Source organism: Salvelinus fontinalis, chromosome 20, assembly GCF_029448725.1.
Source record: "Salvelinus fontinalis isolate EN_2023a chromosome 20, ASM2944872v1, whole genome shotgun sequence".
NCBI classification, from domain to species: Eukaryota; Metazoa; Chordata; class Actinopteri; order Salmoniformes; family Salmonidae; genus Salvelinus; species Salvelinus fontinalis.
Window position 1 is genome coordinate 35227546 of NC_074684.1, and position 14470 is coordinate 35242015.

The window sequence follows — 14470 nt, forward strand, 5'->3', positions numbered from 1 at the left end:
TAGAGACTTACCCAAAAGACTTACAGCTGTAATCACTCTTAGAGACTTACCCAAAAGACTTACAGCTGTAATCACTCTTAGAGACTTACCCAAAAGACTCACAGCTGTAATCACTCTTAGAGACTTACCCAGAAGACTTACAGCTGTAATCACTCTTAGAGACTTACCCAAAAGACTTACAGATAATTCACTCTTAGAGACTTACCCAGAAGACTTACAGCTGTAATCACTCTTAGAGACTTACCCAAAAGACTTACAGCTGTAATCACTCTTAGAGACTTACCCAAAAGACTTACAGCTGTAATCACTCTTAGAGACTTACCCAAAAGACTTACAGCTGTAATCACTCTTAGAGACTTACTCAAAAGACTTACAGATAATTCACTCTTAGAGACTTACCCAGAAGACTTACAGCTGTAATCACTCTTAGACTTACCCAAAAGAATTACAGCTGTAATCACTCTTAGAGACTTACCCAAAAGACTTACAGCTGTAATCACTCTTAGAGACTTACCCAAAAGACTTACAGCTGTAATCACTCTTAGAGACTTACCCAAAAGACTTACAGCTGTAATCACTCTTAGAGACTTACCCAAAAGACTTACAGCTGTAATCACTCTTAGAGACTTACCCAAAAGACTTACAGCTGTAATCACTCTTAGAGACTTACCCAGAAGACTTACAGCTGTAATCACTCTTAGAGACTTACCCAAAAGACTTACAGATAATTCACTCTTAGAGACTTACCCAGAAGACTTACAGCTGTAATCACTCTTAGAGACTTACCCAAAAGACTTACAGCTGTAATCACTCTTAGAGACTTACTCAAAAGACTTACAGCTGTAATCACTCTTAGAGACTTACCCAAAAGACTTACAGCTGTAATCACTCTTAGAGACTTACCCAAAAGACTTACAGCTGTAATCACTCTTAGAGACTTACCCAAAAGACTTACAGCTGTAATCACTCTTAGAGACTTACCCAAAAGACTTACAGCTGTAATCACTCTTAGAGACTTACCCAAAAGACTTACAGCTGTAATCACTCTTAGACTTACCCAAAAGAATTACAGCTGTAATCACTCTTAGAGACTTACCCAAAAGACTTACAGCTGTAATCACTCTTAGAGACTTACCCAAAAGACTTACAGCTGTAATCACTCTTAGAGACTTACCCAAAAGACTTACAGCTGTAATCACTCTTAGAGACTTACCCAAAAGACTTACAGCTGTAATCACTCTTAGAGACTTACCCAAAAGACTTACAGCTGTAATCACTCTTAGAGACTTACCCAAAAGACTTACAGCTGTAATCACTCTTTGAGACTTACCCAAAATACTTACAGCTGTAATCACTCTTTGAGACTTACCCAAAAGACTTACAGCTGTAATCACTCTTAGAGACTTACCCAAAAGACTTACAGCTGTAATCACTCTTAGAGACTTACCCAAAAGACTTACAGCTGTAATCACTCTTTGAGACTTACCCAAAAGACTTACAGCTGTAATCACTCTTTGAGACTTACCCAAAAGACTTACAGCTGTAATCACTCTTTGAGACTTACCCAAAAGACTTACAGCTGTAATCACTCTTTGAGACTTACCCAAAAGACTTACAGCTGTAATCACTCTTTGAGACTTACTCAAAAGACTCACAGCTGTAATCGCTGCCAAAGGTGATTCTAACATGTATTGACTCAGGGGTTGAACACTTACCAAATCAAGATACATTAGTGTTTTATTTTTCATTCATCTTTAATTGTAAAATTGTTTTTCCACGTTGTCATTACAGAGTATTTGTTGAAGAAAAAGACAATTCAATACATTTTAATCCAAATTTATAACAACAAAATATGTAAATCTGTAAGTGGAAGAACAAGCCTGGGTAGATGGACCAATCATTTGCAAAATGTGCCACCGATACGTTTGATAACTTTAGACAAATTCACAGACGAAGACATACTGGTGCTGAAAGTAGTACAACAGAATGCAACATTTACCATGTCGGAAGTATTTTACCTGATGGTAAGATTGTGTATCAAAGTCTGTTTGCCTGCTAATTAAGCTAGCGGCAACATTAGGCCTACCAGTGCAACTGCTGAGATGAGATGGTTGGTATCACCCCAGTGGAAAGTGAAAGCAATGGGGTGATGTTGACCATGACAGATCAGCCGTTTGTAATTCTGCCCCAGAATGTTCCAGACATGTCTTTGATTTGAACTAAGAAGAAACGCTAAAACGACAGAAAAAAAACCCCTGAAATGCCACACCAGTTGACAATGAATTGGTGGGATTCATTGCCTACTGCGTTACATAGCAGTTTAGCTGGCTGCTGTTGCCAGAGCAACGGAACGGTCTTTCTCTCCATCCTTTTCCGATCTGCGTTATTTTCCTTCCTGCTTATCGCGAGAGTTGCTGCAGCGTTAAAGAGTTGACTTGCAGTGACCTCATCTCTCCAGCAGCTGCAGCGCGACGGAGGCTGTCAAGCAACTTTGTGTATGAACTTCGAAGTTTTGAACGATCTCAAAAGGAAGGAGAAACTGGAGTAAGGGGAACAACGGATAAGAAAAGACAATACTATTTTGACGTTGTCGTGGTGAAAATCTAGAGACTCGACGCTCACTTTGTGGCCAAACATTGTGATAGAGGTTTTCCTGGAATCTGTGTCTCTCAGAGAACGGCGGAGGTGGAGAGAGGAAAGGTGAGTTTTCTGCTTCGGTTAGATTAATAGCATAGCATGCCATGATGCACACTGTGCTGTGGCGAGGTGGAGAAAATATTCCGTTATTTTCAGAAAACCGACGGATGTATATTTGTGGTATGGGCTATACAGTTAGCTAATATAAATGTACATACAATTACTGTTCAATTGAAATGAGTTAAAGATAGATACAACAAACGTTATATTGAGGAGCAGCTGAAAATTGGGAGTGAAAAGTTTAGTTACGACGAAAGATGCACGTTGTGTTGTATTCATTCATTTGCTAGCCATGCATAACATGAAATCTATCGGAGACACACTGATGCAGCTATACTTTTGACGTCTCTCCTGAAGCAGACCTCCGCACATCGCCTCAAGTTGAATAATCAGATTTTCGCGACAATTGTTTTCCCTTGGCATCTCTCTCTCCTTCACAACAAAATGACCACGCGTTGCTGCTGGCTGACTTGAACCAGCTGCCCCCTTGGTTTGGGAATCATGGGATGTGGGGGCAACTCGATATTGTTTTGCACAATTTGATTGCTCATAATAACTAGCAGGTTATTTTTTTTTATGCCAATCTTATAATAACGTTAGTGATATTGAAATAATAGGTATGACGTCTTTGTATATTAATTGACTTGAAAATCTTCCCAGAAAATTCATATAGCACATTTCAGAACCCTTTAGCCCAAGTTATATCACGCTCGCAGGAAAGTTTAGCCCCAGTCATTTTGTTGTCAGTCAGAAATGTGGACAACAATGGTCGTTGACAATAACAGGATCCAGAGATTAGATAAACATCATAACCATTTGTTTGATGCCTAATGGTAATTGTTGGGTAATGGAACATTGCCACAGGGCCCCTTCTCGGGTTACATAGCTTCACCAGGTCGCCTTACCTGGCCACCTTACCTGGTCATCACTGGTCATCACCCCCAGGCACCCCTAAAGCCCACACTGTAGGTAGGTATGGAATAAGAAGATTTGTATAGGGAAATAACCCATATAATTGGAAAACTAATAATACTAGTAGTAATTTAGTAGGCTCTCTATGGAAACATCCACATCACAAACTACTTGATCTCTCCATTTAACATCACTTATTTAACCTCCTTATTTGTTGTCACATCTGTGTGTCAAACCCCCCCCCCCCTTTTTTAACATTTTTATTTTAAGACATTCTTCATTGAAGGAGGAACTTTGATGGATATGATGGTTGACCAGTTTTGCATTACTGTTTCTCGTCTGCAGGGTGCGTGGGTGGTGTTCTCATGCATTGTTGAGAAGACAAGCCAAGGCAGCAGAAGGGTGTGTGGGTGATTTTTGAGGGGCTGGTCTTTGAGGGGGGGGGGGGGGGGGGGGGGGGGGGGGGGAGTAGGTTGTTCTAAAATCATTGGAATGTAGGAGTGAATAAGCAACAGACAGATGAGACTTGTATTACAGTAGTGGATACTGTTGCTCAAAATCACAAAATAGACTTGTTATTTGTAGGAATTACATTCCACAAGGCACTGCTTGCTCACATGGTGTTTTTGGAAGTGCGTGTGTCATGCTTACACCTGGTTGTGATGGTTTGGGGGATGACGTAATCACCACAACGGACCAAAACGGTAATTTGTTAGGCCCCCCCCCCCCCCCCCTGCCAGTGCTTTGCCGTCCCTGTGTGTTACTGGTGGGTCGTCCACCTGTGGCGTGCAGCCTCTCTCCTCAGGGGATGGACACACACGGTCGTAACGGCCTCTAAATGGATATGTCAACAGGAGCCCATCTGTATTCATTTGTCAGACTAGTGGTTGAGTTGTGTGGTTGGTTCAGCAGTGATTGGTTCTACATGTCTGGTTTTCAGAGAGGCTTGAAAAACAACATAGCATTACAGATTAATTTCGGGCAGCAGATAGGTAGCTTTTAGATGCAGTCTGTCATGCTGCCTGTTTGCGTCAAAATCCTAACACATTTGCAAGTGAACATCTCATCTTCTCTGCTGTCGTCAGTCTCATAATGCCAAGACTGCCTGAGATCTGGGCTTTGTCCCAAATGGCAAACCTATTACAGGGATGGGCAACTGGCGGCCCACGTAAAATTACAAAAAGAATAATGATACAATGCCTTCAAAGTATTCACACCCCTTTTTCCACATTTAAAAAAAACGGTATTGAAGAACCATCCTGTGGCTTTTTCCAAATACCCAAGTATGCAATATATACGGTATACTGGCCAAGCCTAATCAATACACCCAGTCACTACAAAGATACAGGTGTCCTTCCTAACTCATCTGCTGGAGAGGAAGGAAACCACTCAGGGATTTCACCATGAGACCAAGTGTGACTTTAAAGCAGTTTCTGAGTTTAATGGCTGTGATGGAACTGAGGAAGAATCAACAGCATTGTAGTTACTCCACAATACTAACCTACATGACAAACTGAAAAGAAGGAAGCATGTACATTTATAAAAAATATTCAAAATGTGTTCTGTTTGCAACAAGGCACTAAAGTAATACTGCAAAAAAATGTGGCAAAGCAATTCACTTTTTGTCCTGAATACAGAGTGTTTTATACAACACATTACTGAGTACCACTCTCCATATTTTCAAGCATAGTGGTGGGTGGATCATGTTATGGGTATGCTTGTAATCAACAGGAGTTTTTCAGGATTAAATAAATAGAATGGAGCTAAGCACAGGACAAATCCTAGAGGATAACCTGGTTCAGTCTGCTTTCTACCAAACACTGGGAGATGAATTTACCTTTCAGCAGGACTACAACCTTAAACACCAGGCCAAATATACGCTGGAGTTGCTTAACCAAGAAGACAGTGAATGTTTCTCCGTTTTACTTCAATCTGCTTGAAAATCTATGGCCATACTTGAAGGTGATTGTCTAGCAATGATCAACAAACATAGCTTGAATAACAATTAAAAATAATAATAATGTACAAATGTTGTACATCCAACTGTGCTAAGCTCTTAGCGACTTACCCACAAAGGCTCACAGCTGTAATCGTTGCCAAAGGTGATTCTAACTTGTATTGGCTCGGGATGTGAATACTTATGTAACTGAGATATTTCTGTATTTCATTTTTTTTCAATAAATTAGCAAAAATGTCTCAAAACACGTTTTCACTGACATTATGATGTATTGTGTGTCGATGAGTGAGATTTAAAATATATATTTAATTCATAGTGAATTCAGGCTGTAACACAACAAAATGTCAAGGGGTATGAATCATTTTCTCAAAGCTATGTGTGTTTACATCTAAAGGAATTCAGTTGGGGTCTCAACTTACTGTTGAGAGTTAGAATACTAGAATACACAAGGTGCATATTTGGGGTGTGCATCAGCGACAACAACATTCTGCTTAGTGCCGGCTCGGACTGCATGTCCGGGTTTGTTATGGTAGGGTTCAGACCTGCCACTGTGGGATGGGAGATTTAAACAAGGCCTTATACATCACCATCCACATACAGTACACATTCCATACCACTGAGAAACACAATCGATAACCTATAATCATAATTGTCTACATGGCTGACCCCCCCCCCCCCCCCCCCCCCCCCCCCCCCCCCCCCCACAAAAAAAATAAACTATAACTTTAACATAATGAGACCACAAAACCAATTTACAAAGAACAGAGCAGGGGCAGTTAACACATTTTCTGATTATTAGGATCTCTCCTACAGTAATGTACTCTTCCCTCAATTGCGGTTACTTGACAGAGATCATTGATTCAAAAAAGGAGCAAGATAATCTGTTTTTTTTTTCTCTCAAAAGATTGAAAACTGGATTAGAGGGCCTATTAAATGATCCTGTACAAAGAGGATCTCCTCTGTAACCACTCAGACGACCCACCCAGAAACTATAAGCATTTGCAGGAGAAATCCCATTCCTTAACCTCAGTACTCCGTCAGGACAGGGGATTTTATGGCTAGAGGGTAAATGTGGATGACACGGCAGCATAACACGAGGAGAAGAGAGGGAAGGGGGTGAGGAAAGGGGTCAAGGAATGAGAAGAGAGATGCATGGAGTATCATAAGTACCCCATTAGATTTCTTCACATTGTGTTACAAAGTGGGATTAAAATGGGTTGAATTGTATTTTTTTTTGCCCACAGTCTACACAAAATACTGTCATTTTTTTATTTTATTTCAAGAAAATAATAATTGACAAAACACTACTATACCTTGATTTAGATAAGTATTAGTGGTATGTATGGGATACACATGGTATACACCTTCAAACAAAATGCTTACTTCCATTTCCCCACTGAGTAAATCAATATATTTTTGGCAAATCAGACCATAACTCTATTATTCTGCTTCCTGCTTACAAGCAAACACTCAAACAGGAAGTACCAGTGACACACTCAATACAGAAGTGGTCTGATAAAGCGGATGCTAAGCAACAGGACTGTTTCGCTAGTACAGACTGGAATATGTTCTGGGATTCATCACATTGAGTTTACCACATCAGTCACCGACTTCATTAAGAGGTGCATCGACGACTTTGTCCCCACAGTGACCATACGTACATACCCCAACCAGAAACCATGGACGACTTCGTCCCCACAGTGACCATACGTACATACCCCAACCAGAAACCATGGACGACTTCGTCCCCACAGTGACCATACGTACATACCCCAACCAGAAACCATGGACGACTTCGTCCCCACAGTGACCATACGTACATACCCCAACCAGAAACCATGGACGACTTCGTCCCCACAGTGACCATACGTACATACCCCAACCAGAAACCATGGACGACTTCATCCCCACAGTGACCATACGTACATACCCCAACCAGAAACCATGGACGACTTCGTCCCCACAGTGACCATACGTACATTCCCCAACCAGAAATCATGGACGACTTCGTCCCCACAGTGACCATACGTACATACCCCAACCAGAAACCATGGACGACTTCGTCCCCACAGTGACCATACGTACATACCCCAACCAGAAACCATGGACGACTTCATCTCCACAGTGACCATACGTACATACCCGAACCAGAAACCATGGACGACTTTGTCCCCACAGTGACCATACGTACATTCCCCAACCAGAAACCATGGACGACTTCGTCCCCACAGTGACCATACGTACATTCCCCAACCAGAAACCAGGGACGACTTCGTCCCCACAGTGACCATACGTACATTCCCCAACCAGAAACCATGGACGTCTTCGTCCCCACAGTGACCATACGTACATTCCCCAACCAGAAACCATGGACGACTTTGTCCCCACAGTGACCATACGTACATACCCCAACCAGAAACCATGGATTACAGACAACATTCATGCTGAGCTAAAGGCTAGAGCTGCCCAATCTGGATGCTTATAAGTCCCCACAGTGACTTAACATACAGTGCCTTCAGAAAGTATTCAGACCCCTTCCCTTGACTTTTTCCACATTTTGTTACATTATAGCCTTATTTTAAAATGTATAAAATAATGTTTACCCTCATCAATCTACACACAATACCTCAATGACAAAGATAAAATAGGTTTTTACAAATTTTTGCGAATGTATAAAAAAACACATCGCTTTTTACATTTTTTATTAATTTTACCTTTATTAACTAGGCAAGTCAGTTAAGAACAAATTCTTATTTTCAATGACGGCCTAGGAACAGTGGGTTAACTGCCTTGTTCAGGGGCAGAACGACACATTTTGTTTTTACCTTGTCAGCTCAGGGATTCGATCTTGCAGCCTTTTGGTTACTAGTCCAATGCTCTAACCACTAGGCTACCTGGAAATAAGGCTTCAGACCCTTTGCTATGAGACTCAAAACTAAGCTCAGATGCATCCTGTTTCCATTGATCATCCTTGAGATGTTTCTACAACTTGATTGGAATCCACCTGTAGTAAATTCAATTGTTTGGACATGATTTGGAAAGGCGCATACACCTGTCTATATAAGGTCCCGCAGTTGACAGTGCATGTTAGACCAAAAACCAAGCCCAGAGGTCAAAGAAATTGTCCATAGAGCTCCGAGACAGGATTGTGTCGAGGCACAGATCTGGGGAATGGTACCAAAACCTGGCACTGATGCTCGACGGATGTGGCAGGGCTTGCAAACTATCACAGATTACAAAAGGAAACCCAGCCGCGAGTTGCCCAGCAATGCTAAATGCCTTCTATGCTTGCTTCGAGGCAAGCAACGCTGAACCATGCATGACAGCACCAGCTCTTCCAGATGACGGTGATCTCGCTCTCTGTAGCCGATGTGAGTAAGACTTTTTAAACGGGTTAACATTCGCAAGGCCGCGGGGCCAGACGGAATACCAGGACACGTATTCGGAGCATGCGCCTTTACTGACATTTTCTACCTATCGCTGACCAGCTCTGTAGTCCCAACTTGTTTCAAGCAGACCACCTTAGTCACTGTGCTCAAGAACACCAAGGTAACCTGCCTAAATGACTATTGCCCCATGCACTCACATTTATAGCCATGAAATGCTTTGAATGCTTTAGGATGATGAGCCATGCTGGTCATGGCTCATCATCCTAGACACCCTGGACCAACTTCAACTGTCCCAACAGATACACATTAAACACAATCTCTCTTGCACTGCACACTGCCCTCACCCACATGGACAAAAGGAATACCTATGTAAGAATGCTGTTCTTTCACTATAGCTCAGCATTCAACACCATAGTCCCCTCTAAGCTCAGAACCCTGAGACTAAACCCCTCCCTCTGCAACTGGATGCTGGACTTCCTGACGGGTTGCCCCCAGGTGATGACGGTAGGCAACAACACCTCTGTCACACTGACACTCAACGTAGGGGCCCCTCAGGGATGTGTGGTTAGTCTCTGTTCACCCACGGCTGTGTTGGCACGCACCACTCCCAACACCATCATCCAGTTTGGCGATGACATGTCGGTGGTGGGACTGATCACCGACAAAGGAAAAAGGACCGGTAAGTAAGCCTTTCACTATTGGTCTACACCTGTTGTTTTATGAAACGTGACAAATACAATTATATTTGATGTTAGAAACAACTTTTTGTCAGCGAGTCTCTAAGAGCTTTGCACAGCTGGATTGTGAAATAGTTAAAACATTCGCTGTCTTCTTGGTAAGCAACTGCAGTGTAGATTTGGCGGTGTGTTGTAGGCGTTTGTTCTGCTGGAAGGTGAATTCCTCTCCCAGTGTCTGGTGGAAAGCAGACTGACCAGATTTTCCTCTAGCATTTTGCCTGTGCTTAGCTCCGTCCCATTTCTTTTTACACTGACAATCCCCAGTCTTTTGCTGATGTCAAGCATAACCACCCATATAGTGATGCAGTGATTCACCATGCTTAAAAATAAGGAGGTAGTTACTCAGTAATGTGTTCGATTTGCCCCAAACATAAGGCTATGCATTCAGGGCAAAAAGTGTATTTATTTGCTGTGTTTTCTTGCAGGTTAACTTCAGTGCCTTGTTGCAAACAGGATTTATTTTTAGGAATATTTTATATTATTTTCACTCTGTCATTTAGGTCGTTATTGTGGAGTAGCTACAATGTTGTTGATCCAGCCTCAGTTTTCTGTAACTGTTTTAAAATCACCAATGACCTCATGGTGAACTCCCTGAACAGTTTCCTTCCAGTCCTGCAGCTCAGTTCAGAAGGACGACTGTATCTTTGATGTGTCTGGGTGGTTTAATACATCACCCACAGCATCGTTATTAACTTGACCATGCTTAAAGATATATTCAATGTCTGATTTGTTATTGTTACCCATCTACCAATCACTGCCCTTCTTTATGAGACTTTCAAAAAGTTTCCTGGTCTTTGTAGTTGAATCGGTGCTTTAAATTCAGTACTTCACTCAGGGACCTTACGTTGTATCTATGTGGGACATTTTTGTCATTCAAAAATCATGTCAATCCCTATTATTCACACAAAGTAAGTCCATGTTTTTCAGATAGTTGAAATAAGTGTGGTTTAAAGGAGTAGTAATATTTGTTTTACAATTTAAATATTTTTTAATACGTCAATGGAGACTCACCCGAACCTGTGTACTGCATTTCTCTGTTCCAGCAGAAGGGTGGGGGAGGGGCGGGAGAGGAGCAGGGGCCGGTGTGTGTGGTGGGGCAAGGAGGGAGGGAGAGCGAGAGAGGAGCAGGGGCCGGTGTGTGTGGTGGGGCAAGGAGGGAGGGAGAGCGAGAGAGGAGCAGGGGCCGGTGTGTGTGGTGGGGCAAGGAGGGAGGGAGGGAGAGCGAGAGAGGAGCAGGGGCCGGTGTGTGTGGTGGGGCAAGGAGGGAGGGAGGGAGAGCGAGAGAGGAGCAGGGGCCGGTGTGTGTGGTGGGGCAAGGAGGGAGGGAGAGCGAGAGATTAGCAGGGGCCGGTGTGTGTGGTGGGGCAAGGAGGGAGGGAGAGCGAGAGAGGAGCAGGGGCCGGTGTGTGTGGTGGGGCAAGGAGGGAGGGAGAGCGAGAGAGGAGCAGGGGCCGGTGTGTGTGGTGGGGCAAGGAGGGAGGGAGGGAGAGCGAGAGAGGAGCAGGGGCCGGTGTGTGTGGTGGGGCAAGGAGGGAGGGAGAGCGAGAGAGGAGCAGGGGCCGGTGTGTGTGGGGCAAGGAGGGAGGGAGGGAGAGAGAGCGAGAGAGAAGCAGGGGCCGGTGTGTGTGGGGCAAGGAGGGAGGGAGAGCGAGAGAGGAGCAGGGGCCGGTGTGTGTGGTGGGGCAAGGAGGGAGGGAGGGAGAGCGAGAGAGGAGCAGGGGCCGGTGTGTGTGGTGGGGCAAGGAGGGAGGGAGAGCGAGAGATTAGCAGGGGCCGGTGTGTGTGGTGGGGCAAGGAGGGAGGGAGAGCGAGAGAGAAGCAGGGGCCGGTGTGTGTGGGGCAAGGAGGGAGGGAGAGCGAGAGAGGAGCAGGGGCCGGTGTGTGTGGTGGGGCAAGGAGGGAGGGAGAGCGAGAGAGGAGCAGGGGCCGGTGTGTGTGGGGCGAGAGGGGAGCAGGGGCCGGTGTGTGTGTGGGGCAAGGAGGGAGGGAGAGCGAGAGAGGAGCAGGGGCCAGTGTGTGTGGTGCAAGGAGGGAGGGAGAGCGAGAGAGGAGCAGGGGCCGGTGTGTGTGGGGCGAGAGGGGAGCAGGGGCCGGTGTGTGTGTGGGGCGAGAGAGGAGCAGGGGCCGGTGTGTGTGTGTGATGCGAGAGAGGAGCAGGGGCCGGTGTGCGTGTGTGATGCGAGAGAGGAGCAGGGGCCGGTGTGCGTGTGGGACGAGAGAGGGAGGGAGAGCGAAAGTAGCCAAACCAACTCGCGCTAGTTAGACAAACTGTTTGCTGCCATAGGTTATCATAACATCTGCTAGTGCCTGTCTTGACTGCATCAAATCGTTGTAAAGAAGCTAGCTAGCTACGTTAGCCGTCTTAATAAGCCAGCTAGCTAGCTAAAGTAGCAAGGCTAATTGAGGCTATTTTGCTATGCTCCCTGTAGGCAACTTGTCTACAACAACTCCATTCAAATGAAACAACAGCCTTCCTATTGGTTGATCATTATAGTATACTCCTTCTCATTTAGCCAACTTAATTCTGTCATTTTAATTCCATTTTGCATTGATTTTATAAATCTCTTACTTCACTTGCTACACATGGAACCTCTAACATTAAAAAAAAAAAAAAAAAAAAATCTTTACAAAAAAGTGTCCCATGTAATTGAATACTAATGTCCATTTCTAATATACATTCCCACCTCTAGTCCATGTAACATATTATGTCATTTGTTCAACCAAATTTTACTCCTGACCTAATTTATGCTTGTCTGAACAAGGAGGGTGAATACTTAAGCAGCAATTATATTTCAGTTATTTAGTTTCCCCACTTTGTAATGCAAATGTTTATTTATTTATTATATAAGGGAGGTGAATACTTGTGATACTCACCATAGGGAAGAGATGATGAGGAGAATATAGAAGAGTGGGAGTTGAGGATTATTTATATATATATTAGAGGAGTGGGAGTTGAGAGTTTCACATAGGTACGTGGTTGAAAAGGGCATCAGTGTCTTAACAGCGCAATTAGCCAAGGCAGGATACTCTGAGCACAGCCCAATCCAGAAATCTGGCAGTGGCTTCTGATTAAATTCAATATTCACAGAACCGCTTGTTGCAATTTCGATGAGGCTCTCTTGTTCAGATATCGTTAAGTGGACTGGAGGCAGAGCATGAAAGGGATAACAAATCCAGTTGTTTGTGTCGTCTGTTTCGAGAAAGTACCTGCGTAATTGCACACCCAACTCACTCAGATGCTTCACTATATCACATTTGACATTGTCTGTAAGCTTGAGTTCATTTGCACACAAAAAAAGCATACAATGATGGAAAGACCTGTGTGTTGTCCTTGTTAATGCAGACAGAAAAGAGCTCCAACTTCTTAACCATAGCCTAAATTTTGTCCCGCACATTGAATGTAGTTGCGGAGAGTCCCTGTAATCCTAGATTCAGATCATTCAGGCGAAAAAACATCACCCAGATAGGCCAGTCGTGGGAGAAACTCCTCATCATCCAAGCGGTCAGACAAGTGAAAATGATGGTCAGTAAAAAACGTGAAGCTCGTCTCTCAATTAAAAGAAACGTGTCAATACTTTGCCCGTTGATAACCAGCGCACTTCTGTGTGTTGTTAAAACGTTACTTGGTCGCTGCCCATATTGTTGCATAATGCAGAAAATACACGAGAGTTCAGGGGCATTGCTTTAACAAAGTTAACCATATTCACTGTAGTGTCCAAAACGTCTTTCAAGCTGTCAGGCATTCCTTTGGCAGCAAGAGCCTCTGGGTGGATACTGCAGTGTACCCAAGTGGCGTCGGGAGCAACTGCTTGCACGCGCGTTACCTCTACACACTGTCTCCCTGTCATAGCTTTTGCGCCATCAGTACAGATACCAACACATCTTGACCACCAAAGTCCATTTGATGTCACAAAGTTATCCAGTATTTTAAAAATATCCTCTCATGTTGTCCTGGTTACCAGTGGTTTGCAGAAGAGGATGTCTTCCTTAATTAACCCCCCCCCCCCCCCATAAACGTAACGGACATGTATCAGGAGCTGTGGCAGTTCAGTATTACTACTCAAGTCCTATTTATTCTCGCTCCAAAAAACTCCCGTGGCTTATTTTTCAAATTGTCATGTTTCGTTTTCTAAATGTCTGCGCTAGAGTGAAGGTTTCCCGTGAGAGAGTAACGGTTAATGTGATTGGATGTTAATGATTTGACTAGGCTACCTGTATTTGACATTGTGTTGTTATTTCGCTGAACACTAGATGGTTTAATTTGAATTTTGGCAGTGAAACGAGGCTACTCAGGCAAGGGGAACCTCACCCAAATGTATTGCCTGTTAGAAAATATAAATGGACTGTTTGAAAATGTGAATCACATTTTTATTTGGCATACCCCAGTTTGGGAATACCTGGACTGGAGAGATGGAGGGAGATTCCCTCTCCTCTATATGGACAGATAGACCTATAGGGAGAGGGAATGGGAGGGTATAGACAGAGATGGACCTATAGGGAGAGAGAATGGGAGGGTATAGACAGAGATGGACCTATAGGGAGAGAGAATGGGAAGGTATAGACAGAGATAGACCTATAGGGAGAGAGAATGGGAAGGTATAGACAGAGATAGACCTATAGGGAGAGAGAATGGGAGGGTATAGACAGAGATAGACCTATAGGGAGAGAGAATGGGAGGGTATAGACAGAGATGGACCTATAGGGAGAGAGAATGGGAAGGTATAGACAGAGATAGACCTATAGGGAGAGAGAATGGGAAGGTATAGACAGAGATAGAC

The 14470-nt window shown here is 43.9% G+C and overlaps 1 protein-coding gene across 3 annotated transcripts in view; it reads left to right on the forward strand.

Moving 5' to 3' along the window:
• Positions 1-2423: 2423 nt before the first annotated feature.
• The window catches only part of LOC129817780 (signal-induced proliferation-associated 1-like protein 1), a 286608-nt gene continuing 274561 nt past the window's right edge, over positions 2424-14470 (forward strand). For all 3 annotated transcript variants that reach the window (XM_055873334.1, XM_055873338.1, XM_055873335.1), the window contains exon 1: positions 2424-2700. The gene's annotated coding sequence lies outside the window, so the exon portion shown is untranslated. The remainder of the gene's footprint in view (positions 2701-14470) is intronic.